This window comes from Sciurus carolinensis, chromosome 6, assembly GCF_902686445.1.
Source record: "Sciurus carolinensis chromosome 6, mSciCar1.2, whole genome shotgun sequence".
Classification (NCBI taxonomy): Eukaryota; Metazoa; Chordata; class Mammalia; order Rodentia; family Sciuridae; genus Sciurus; species Sciurus carolinensis.
Genome location: NC_062218.1, coordinates 92,092,771 through 92,103,860, shown reverse-complemented (window position 1 = coordinate 92,103,860; position 11,090 = coordinate 92,092,771). Strand labels below are relative to the sequence as shown.

Here is an 11,090-nt window from a genome sequence, read left to right as displayed (position 1 = left end):
ACCAAAAAGTAAGTGACTCACCTGAAATTTGTGAAGGCATTTTTAGGTGAAATTGAGCTACTGTTGGCATAATCTTGATAGGGAAAATGTAGACATAAGTGGTGAAAATACTGAGATTAAGAAGTTCTACATACTGAGCCTACACACTAACTCTCAATATGTTTGTTTGTTTGTTTAAATTTTTTTTTTTGTAGTTGTAGATGGACAGAATATCTTTATTTTATTTATTTTTATGTGGTACTAAGGATCGAACCCAGTGCCTCATACATTGTTGGCAAGCTCTCTGCATCTGAGCTACAGTCCCGGCCCCTCAATGTGTTTTCAAAGAAACAACTTACACAAAGTCATCTTGGTTCTCCTCTGAGGAGGTCAGTCTGTAGTACCTGATTAAGAGAGGAAGGTAAAACTGACCGTGGGTCAATTACATGCACTGTTGTCACCTATGAGGAAAAGGAATTGTTGGGGTGTGAAAGATCCAGATGAGAGTAGTGGGAGAAGTAACCAAAGTGGAATCAAAATGGAAACCTTTGGAAGACATAGGATCAGAATGAGTTTTGGGTTTAGAAAATTATTGATATTTTTCTAAGGGGTAACTGAAACCTTCCCAAAGAAATTCCAATACTACTACCAATACAAGAAAACCCTTTTCGTACTCTTTTGTAACAATGTAATATTAATATACACATATGGAATACTGTGTATTTTTTCCTGATATTTATGAAAAATGGGGAGGTCAAGGGGCAACCAAATTCATAGAAAGGATGTGGTTAAGAGGTGGCTGCTAGTGTCCAGAGCATGAAAACACTAGGCTGAGAAGAGGAATGTAGGACATAAAGTGAGGGTTGGGGGAGTGACTTTCATCTGATAGCTTTTGTCAATCAAGATCTGTAAAGATTTGCATATCTATTGCTGGGTCCCTGGATGTTATTCAAAACTTTACACCTGGACTCAAATTGCTTTTCCAAAATTGTCCCTCATTCCAGCCTCAGACCTCCACCATACAGCATCAAAGTGCACCTAATTAACAAAGGTTAATTGTTGTCATTATCATTATCATTCTTTAAAAATACAGTCGCTGCTCCTTTTCATGAAGTTTTCCCAAAAGATTCCTTCTGTCTCCCTCAATATCATTAACTTCATCTTTTTTCTGACTTCCCAAGGCACTCCTTTCCTCAGCACTCCCTCTACTTTACCTCACTTCAGAGTTAATTGTGTCCTTCTCATCCCACTCTGCAGGATTTTATCAAGTAAGGGAATCTTATCATATTCAGGCAAGTGCTTTACCGCCCAGCCATATCCCAGACCTCTGTCATAGTTAGCTTCAAAACTTCATATATATAACCTTAAGATTTCTACCAGATTTACATAAAAAGTAAACATACATTATTTTGCTTTTCTAAAATATAATTGATTGTCTATAAGATTTTAGATCCATTTAGATAAAAGATTAGAAAGGAGGCAGTGTGTATCATATTTATAATTTCTTGACAAACAATACAGGTCATTAATTCCAACGTTAACCTGCTTTGAAACAATAATAGGATTTTCCTCCCGACAGTGAGGGGCAAGTACATGCACAGAATAGTCACTAAAATAAACTATAGTTAGCTTTACTCCATTAGCATATAAAAATCAGACCAGGGCAGAGACCTAAGATGATAATGGACAAGCCTGGCAAGAAAAGGCACGAAAAGGAAGAGCACAGGTGATCTGAAATGCCACCTCCACATGCGATGATATCAAGAAACTGGGTATTTATCAACCCTGGAAGTACTAAAAAGTGATACTTATCTGCCCTTTTGTTTCAGTAAGACTGTCTCCCTTGTGCTCAAGCATGAGAACAAAGTGACTTATTCCTCTGACTGATTTTTCTGATAAAGAGGCTAAGAACCCATGGACCTTATGATGTTCCCAGGATTTAATGTATTTATAAAGAGGTTCAAACTCTTATTTCATGGACATTTTTTTAAAGGTATATACATTCTTTTCTTCTATCAGTCACATAGCACCTGTCACACAGCAATTCTTTTCAATTTCAACAGATGTTTCCCACAAAAAAATTACTACTGTCTTGCGGTAAATCAACAACAATAATAAGCTCTCTCACCATCCCTGCCTTTTCCTGGAACACTGATTTAGAGCTATCTGAATCTGTGTTTCCTAAATTTCAATTCCTAAGACCCCCCAAATAAAGTCCCTTTTACTTTTTCAATTTCTATGTTTGCATTGATCAACAGTGGAGGAAGGGAACATTCTTATTCCTGAAGATGAAGGGACACAGACAGGAATCTAAAGTTACCATAAGATGACTTGCATAAACAAAATTATTCAAAATGACCAGAACTTAGTCATTTACCCAATGATTACTATTCCCATGAAAGAACAGAAAATTACAGATTTCTAAATGTTTCCAAATGCTTGAAAAATATCCATCTATATGCCTATGAGATGGGAGATAGAAATGGGGACCTTGGAGAATGGGGATCCCACCACCCCAGATTAAAATCCTAGGCTAAAGCTTGGGTTTTTTTTTTTGGTTTTGGCTGTCTGACTGGAAGATCTCACTTATGATTGGATGCCCATTAATTGTTTTTTTTTTTTTTTAATTTGTTCTTTTTAGATATACATGGCAGTAGAGTATATTCTGTCATATTATATGTCCATGGAGTATAACTTATTCTAATAGGATCATGTTCTTGCAGTTGCACAAGAAGAGGAGTTTCACTGGATGTGCATTAATATATTCACATAGGAATGTAATGTCCAATTCATTTTACTGTCTTTCCCATTCCCATCCCTTCTCCTTTCCCTTCATTTCCCTTTGTCTAATCCAATGAACTTCTATACTCACCCCCCTCCACCACTATCCCTTGTTATGGGCGAGTATCCACACATCAGAGAGAACATTTGGACTCTGGTTTTGGGGGATTGGCTCATTTCACTTAGCATGATAGTCTCCAGTTCCATCCATTTACAGGCAAATGCCATAATTACATTCTTCTTTGTAGCTGAGTAATATTCCATTGTGTATACACACCACATTTTCTGCTCTTTTTTTTTTTTTTTTTTTTTTTTTGGTGGTGGTGCTGGGGATTGAACCCAGGGCCTTGTGCATGCCAGGCAAGCATTCTACCAACTGAGCTATATCTCCAGCCCCACATACCACATTTTCTTAAACCATTCATCCATTGAAGGACACCTAGGTTGGTTTCATACCTTAGTATTGTGAATTGAGCTGCTATAAATAATGATGTGCCTGTGTCACTGTAGTATGCTGATTTTAAGTCTTTTGGGTATATACCAAGGAGTGGGATAACTGGGTCAAATTGTAGTTCCATTCCCAAGTTTCCTGAGGAAATTTCATACTAGTTCCCAGAGTGATTTCACCAATTTGCATTCCCACCAGCAATGTATGGTCTACCTTTTCCTCCACATCAGCACCAACATTTATGTTTCTTGTATTCTTGATAATTGCCATTCTGAATGGACTGAGATAGAATCTCAGTGCAGTTTTAATTTGCATTTCTCTAATTGCTTGAGATGTTGAACATTTTTTCATCTATTTGTTGGTCCTTCATGGTCCTTCATATTTCTTCTGTAAAGTGCCTAGTCAATTCCTTTACCCATTTATTGATTGGGTCATTTTATTTTATTTGTTCTGTTTAACCTTTATTTTATTTTTTTAGATTCAAGATATTTTATTAACAGCTACTACAAACAGTAAGATAGTTTAATTAGATTACCAAGTACAAAATCAACATACAAAAATCAGTAGTTTACATATATTCAAACAATCCTTTGGAAGATTTACTGGAAGAAAAGATTTCATATAACAGTAACAAAAATATATTGATATGTTTGTCAATAAATATGTGAGACCTATTAAAAATTAAAATTAAAATACCACTATAGGCAAAAAATAGCCTTTCTACAAATAGAAGGAACTTATTATTGTATAAATTAATTTGTAAATTTAACAAAATCTCAATGAAAACTTAACAGTTTTAAGCTATAACACTTGATTCTAAATTTAGTGAAAAAAAATAAACATAGACGTGGGACCAGCACTAAAGCACATTAAGGCATTTTTAAAAAGCCTAAATAATTTAAGAGTATAATACTGGTCTATTAGCAAAAACAGAATGCCCAGAAGTAAGTACACTAAGATACATATAGAAATTGAATGTGTAAAGAGGACATCATTTCAAATCACTGGGAAAAAGAAGTAGTCAATAAATGTTATAGGGATAAGTAGAATAATATCACTGCCTTACCTCATATACCTGATAAATTCCATATGTACTAAAGATATTTTTAAAATCACACAACCATTAAGTAATAAGAAGGAAACTTGAAATTTTTTTCTTTACAAATCTGGAGTTAGCAAGAACTATCTAACCTTTTATGATTCAAAATCCCAAGTCATAAATTATTTCACTGGTACTTTTTGGTACATAAAAATCAATATTTATGGAAAGAAGCACCATAAACAAACTTTTAAAGAAAGACAACTAAGGGAGATATTTACAGCTCATATCACAAAGAGCTATCCTTCCTAACATGTAAATTGACAAAATCATAACCCTTTCAAAACATAGAAAAAGGAAATAAAATTTGCTATCAATAAACAACAAGATAGTTAACTTCACTCATTAAAAAAGAGAAATGTAAATTAAAACCGCAGATGAAAGACCATATTCTCTCTCTCCATTGGCAAAAATATAAAGTTAGCTAACATACTCTATTGATAAGACTCTGGAGGTGAAAGCATTTTATCATGTATTCTGGCAACAGTGTGTTAAAGTCACCCAGTATTATTGTGTTGTGGTCTATTTGATTCCTGGAATTGAGAAGGATTTGTACATGAATGTGCTGTTGTTTAGGGCATAAATATTTATAATCATTATGTCTTCCTGATTTATGTTTCCCTTAAGCAGTATGAAATGTCCTTCTTTATCCCTTCTGACTAACTTTGGCTTGAAGTCCACTTTATCTGATATGAGGCTGGAAACCCCCACTTTTTTACTGAGTCCATGTGCATGGTATGTTTTTTTCCCATTCTTTCACCTTTAGTCTGTGGATGTCTTTTTCTATGAGATGAGTCTCTTGAAGGCATATTGTTGGGTCTTTCTTTTTAATCCAATCTGCCAGTCTGTGTCTTTTGATTGATGAACATTCAGGGTTATTATTGAGATATGATATGTATTCCCAGCCATTTTGACTTACTTTTGGTTTTTAGCTTGACTTCGTTTCTCTTTTTTTTTTTTTTTTTTTTTTTTTGGCGGTACTGGGGATAGAACTCAGGGCCTTATGCTTGCAAGGCAAGCACTCTACCAGCTGAGCTATCTCCCCAGCCCTTGGTTTCTCTTTTGATTGACTTTTCCTTTAGGGTAGTTCCTCACTTTGCTGACCTACATTGTTGTTTTTCATTTCCTCCTCATGGAATATTTTGCTGAGAATGTTCTGAAGTGCGGCTTTCTATATGTAAATTCTTCTAACTTTTGTTAATCATGGAAGGATTTTATTTTGTCTTCAAGTCTGAAGGTTAGTTTTGCTTGGTATAAGATTCTTGGTTGGCAACCATGTTCTTTCAGAGTTTGAAATATATTGTTCCAGGCCCTTCTAGCTTTTAGGGTCTGGACTGATAAATCTGCTGATATCCTTGTTGGTTTTCCCCATATGTAATTTGATGCTTTTCTCTCTCAGTCTTCAAAATTCTCTTTATTTTGAAAATTAGGCACTTTCATTATAATGTGCCTTGGTGTGGATCTGTTGTAATTTTGTATATTTGATGCTCTGTAAGCCTCTTGTAGTTGATTTTCTATTTTATTCTTCAGGTTTGGGAAGTTTTCTGATATTACTTCATTGAATAGTTTGTTCATTCCTTTGGTTTGTATCTCTGTGCCTTCCTCAATCCCGATAATTCTTCAATTCGGTCTTTTCATGATATCCTATAGTTCTTGGAGGCTTTGTTCATGCTTTCTTAACATCTTCCCTGTTTGGTCAACTTTATTTTCAAGATTTAAGATTTTGTCTTCAATATCTGAGGCTTTGTCTTCCAAGTGATCTAGTCTCCTTGGTGATGCTTTCCATTAAGTTTTTTATTTGGTTTATTGTTTCCTTCATTTTAAGGATTTCTGTTTGTTTGTTTGTTTGTTTTGAGAATCTCTATCTCTTTGTTGAAATGATCTTTTGTTTCCTGCAGTTACTCTTTCAACTACTTATTGGAGTGATCATTCATTGCCTGCATTTGTTCTCTTATCTCATCCTTTGCTTCACAAATCATTTTAAATAAGTATATTCTGAACTCCTTTTCTGATTTCTTCTACCATGCTGTCATTGGATTCTATTAATATAGAATCTTGATTTGTTTGGAACACTTTCTTCCCTTGTTTTTTCATGTTGTTCATGTATCTTCCCCTCTAGCAGTGCCGATCTAGGGTATTGTAGTTTCCCCCCTTTAAGCTTATAGTGGCACTGCAGGTTTCCAAAACCTCTTCTTTAAGGGGGAGATCAACATTAGCAGCACCCAATACAGATGATATGCAGCCCTAAACCAAATAGCCCCTATGAAGATGTTAACAATATTGTCATAATGAACAGAGAAGATAAGTTCAATTATTATCTACAGTATAACAACTAGATTTGCACTGAGGTCTACAATTTCTAATGGTGGTCAAAGAGGATGGAGGGGGTGTAGGATGTACCTGTTAATGGGATAAGAAAAGAGTATATAGAAGTACTAGATCATAGGAAGAGTGAAAGCAGAATCAAAAGAAGTTGGTAGTTAGCATGAGGAAAGAGAGAAAGAGACTCCGAGGAAACAGGTAAAGAAAAGGAAAATGGAGCAAGAAAAATAAAGAAATAAAACTGTAATATTTTCAGAAAGAAAAAAAAAAAAAAACCTGCACTATAACAGTCATATAGTATTCAAACCTCCCAGTCTTCAGGAACCTGATGTATGAGAGGTACCTGACAATGAGCTTTCAGTCTCCAGCAGGCGTTTCAGGATGGGATTGGCCCCACCTAAAGGTGGCAGCTTCTGCTTCCAGGATAATCCAAGATGACTGCATTGGCTTCCAAACGTGTTGGCAAATGGGGTGCTGCAGTGCAGGACGTGGGCACCAAGTCCATGTGGGGTGCAGTCAGTCAGGCCGGCAGGTCCTGGAGGCAAGACATGGTCAGTCAGCAGGTGTCCTGCAGGTCCTAGCTGTTGTCCCAAAATGGTGACAGCCATGTGTAACCAAACCTGTGGGTACTGTGACAGTGGACTTTCAGGCAAAAGCAAGCAGCTGGCAATCCGCTGGTGGTCTACAGGCAGTCTGCAGTCTACCAGCAGATAATCAGCAGGTGGACCTCGGGCGGTGGGTGATGGATAGGTGAAAGGCAGGTGATGGGCAGGGAAGAGGCAGGCAAACGGGCAAATGGCTGCAGTCAGTGAGAGATCTGCACTCAAAAAAGTAAGCAATATGCTGGCAGATAGCAGGTGATGGAGGAAGACAAATGGGATAAAAGGCAGGGACTCGATGAGCAGCAAAGACTGCCTCACAAAGAAACAGATTTAAAAAAAAAAAAAAAGAAAGAAAAGAAAGAGGGGCTGGGGAGATAGCTCAATTGGTAGAGTGCTTGCCTTGCAAGCACAAGGCCCTGGGTTTGATCCCTAGCACCGCAAAAAAAAAAAAAAAAAAAAAAAAAAAGAAAGAAAGAAACAGATTTTCCTCTGCTTAAAACCCAAGTTACAGAGCAACAAGGAATGCAGCCACTCTGTAGTCTGCCATCTTGGATCTCCTATTTGTTTCTTTGAGTTGTTTTGTTTTGTTTTGTTTTTGTGGTACTGGGGATTGAATCCAGGGCCCTGTACATGGGAGGTAAGCACTCTACCAACTGAGCTATAACCCCAGCTCAATGTTTTTTTGAGTTCTTGAGTTTTTTGAGTTCTCTATCTGAGGTGCAGCTGGCAAAGATTTTCTCCCATTGTGTAGTCTCTCTCTTCGTGTTCTTGATAGATTCCTTTTGTTGTGAAGAAGTTTTTCATTTGATACCATCCCATTTATTGATTCTTGATTTTACTTCTTGTGCTTTAGAAGTCTTATTGAGGAAGTTGGTTTCCTAAGTTGGCATGTTGAAGAGTTGGACCTACATTTTCTTCTAGTAGGCACAGGTCTCTGATCTAATGCCTGGGTCCTTGGTCCACTTTAAGTTGAGTTTTATGCAGGGCAAGAGATAGGGGTTCAACTTCATTCTATTACATATGGATTTCTAGTTTTCCCAGCACCATTTATTGTAGAGGTTATCTTTTCTCCAATGTATGTTTATGGCACCTTTGTCTTAGATGAGATAACTGTATTTTTATGGGTTTGTGTCTGTGAATTCTGTTCCATTGGTCTTCATGCTATTTTTGTGCTAATACCATACTGTTTTTGTTACTGTAACCCTGTAGTATAATCTAAATTGGGTATTGTGATGCCTCCTGCTTCAGGCTTCTCACTAAGGATTGCTTTGGCTATTTTAGGCCTGTTGTTTTTACAAATGAATTTCACAACTGCTTTTTCAATTTCTATGAAGAACATCTTAGAAATTTAATAGGAATTACATTAAATCTGTACAGCACTTTTGGTATTATGACCATTTTGATTATATTAATTCTGCCTAAACAAGTACATGGAAGATTTTTCCATCTTCTAAGGTATTCTTCAATTTCTTTCTTTAGTGTACTGTTTTTTGCTGTAGAGATTTTTTTTTAACCTCTTTTGATATATTGATTCCCAAGTATTTCTTTTGAGACTATTACATTCTGTTGTTGCCCAGACTTCCTTGACTATCCTAATATTAGTCAACTCCCAAAAGTTGTTTTGAATTCAAGCAATTCTTTTGTTTTAAGGAACAAGTACAGGACAAATTCAGGTTAAAAAACACATTAAACCATCCCATTATGAGAACAAGAAATTAAAATTGTACATTTTCAATTGAGTTCGAAAAAGCAAACAATCAAGAGAGATTTTCCAATGAAAGGTAAGTTCCTCATCAAAACCATATAAAAACCCCTAGATAGCAAGACACCAATGGTACCCTCTTTGGGACCCCTCCCATGCTGTGGGAGCTTTCCTTGCTTGTGTCTAATAAATTCACTGTTGAATTCTCACATTCATCATTAGCATACTTCATTCTTTGGGTGAGTGAGACAAGAACCCTCTAGCACTTACATGAACCCTCTTACACCCAGGCTGAAGCTGACCCTACTGGTTCTTCTCCAACCACTGTAGTTTATATGACCTTTGTTAAAAGTTTTTCTGTGAAGTCTGTCTTTCTTAAGGTCAAGAACAGCCACAGTTGGACTGCCTAAATATTTATCCCATGTAAAAAATGTGTTCTCTAAAAACTGAAGAATTTTTACCTCACTTGGTTTCAATTACGGTTTTCATTTTGGACAACAAGTGCATTGAACTGATAGTTTCTCATCAATTATTTTTATGGTGATTTTTCTGAATATTAATGGGAATGAACTGCATTGTACAGGAGAATGGGACTCGTGATGAGGATAGGGAAGGGACAGGTCAGATTTCACCAGGTTGTACATGTGAGGTTTTTAGAACAGCTTGAGGATGGTGAGGAAGAGGCACTGAGAAGTAGAAGAAAATAGTGTCCAGAAAAAATGGGAAAGGATTTGAAAAGATCAGAAAGAAAGATTACAGGGTACTCTGTGGAATGCTTAGTGTTGTCTAGCACAAGATTCCTAGAACATCTTTCATTGGTTTAGTTATCTTACTGGTAGGGACAGACAGATGCAAGTGGTAGGAACTTGAGTTTAAGGGAATAATTCTATAAAATGAGACCACTGTGATGACCTGGGGTCTTTCTTTTTCAAGAAGTATTTTACCTTCAGCCCTGACTGGCTTAAGTGGACAGGATATGTCACATTCCTCAGCAAACTACCTGTTATCTTCAGGAGAAATGCAGGCCTGAAATAATGTTGATAAGAGGAACCCAAGTTACCCTGAAGGGAGAGACTTTTTTGACCCTTTTTATAGACTAGATCCTGAAATGCAGGGAGATAAGGATAATTTCTCTTAATCTTAAAATCTGTAAGAATTTATTGTTAAGAATCCAATTAGAACAAGTCAGCAAAGACCAAAGTGATCTAGAGTTGTCATGGCAGTGGAGACTGAAAGTTTAATATTATCCTGCTGTCAGTGAAAAATTAAGAGGTGCACCTTGATGGGACTCTCTGGAAACTTCTCTGGAATCCCAATAAAACTAGGTGGTAAATGAAGACAGTATCAAGGAGGAAAGACCTCAAGTTACAAAAACAAAAAACTGATGAATACTTCAGGATGGAACTACAGTAGAAATATGTCAATGAGGAACAAGAAAAGACAAATTTGAAGTACAGAGATTATGGAAATCTTATTAAAAAAAAAGATGTTAATAGAACATGCCAAACAAGTTTTATGAAGGTCAAGATGAGTTGATTTTGCTTCAAGACATTTTGATGATCTATTGGTAGTAGGATTTTGATACAGGATATGTGCAAGAAATGAGTGACTTAATTTCTCCTCTTTTTTTTATATATGATGGAGAATGAAGTGAATGCCATTTTGCTTTTTCTCAAACAGGGACAAAATGCATTAAAAATTTGAAGGACAAATGCAAACCTTAAAGACTCAGCTAATTCAGCTGAGTGTCTTACTTCAATAGTTGGATGGGAGATTTTGCTATTATTTAGAATATCAGAATTATGGATGCCCACATTTTTTGCTTCTGATGACTTTTAATCAGCTTTTTAATGGGATTTATTTTTCTATATATTAGATTATGGAGGGTAATGTGAAATAAACTACCAAGCAAAAATTTTCATCTTCTCCTTGTGCTATTCTGGAATTAGAAAAGCAGTAAATTGAGATCCAAGATGGCATACTAGAGGGAGGCTGCATTCCATGTCACTAATAACTCAGGGTTCAAGCAAAGGAAATACTGTTTCTTTGTAAGGAAATCATCACTGCCCACTGATCCCCTGCTGTTTACCCCATTCATCCATCCTGACCACCTGCCATCTGTCAGCATATCGCCTGCCTTTTGAGTGCAGATTGTTC

The 11,090-nt window shown here is 36.4% G+C and overlaps 1 pseudogene; it reads left to right on the top strand.

The window, feature by feature from the left end:
• Positions 1-10,265: 10,265 nt before the first annotated feature.
• On the top strand, positions 10,266-10,882 carry LOC124986355 (TBC1 domain family member 15-like; annotated as a pseudogene).
• Positions 10,883-11,090: the final 208 nt, after the last annotated feature.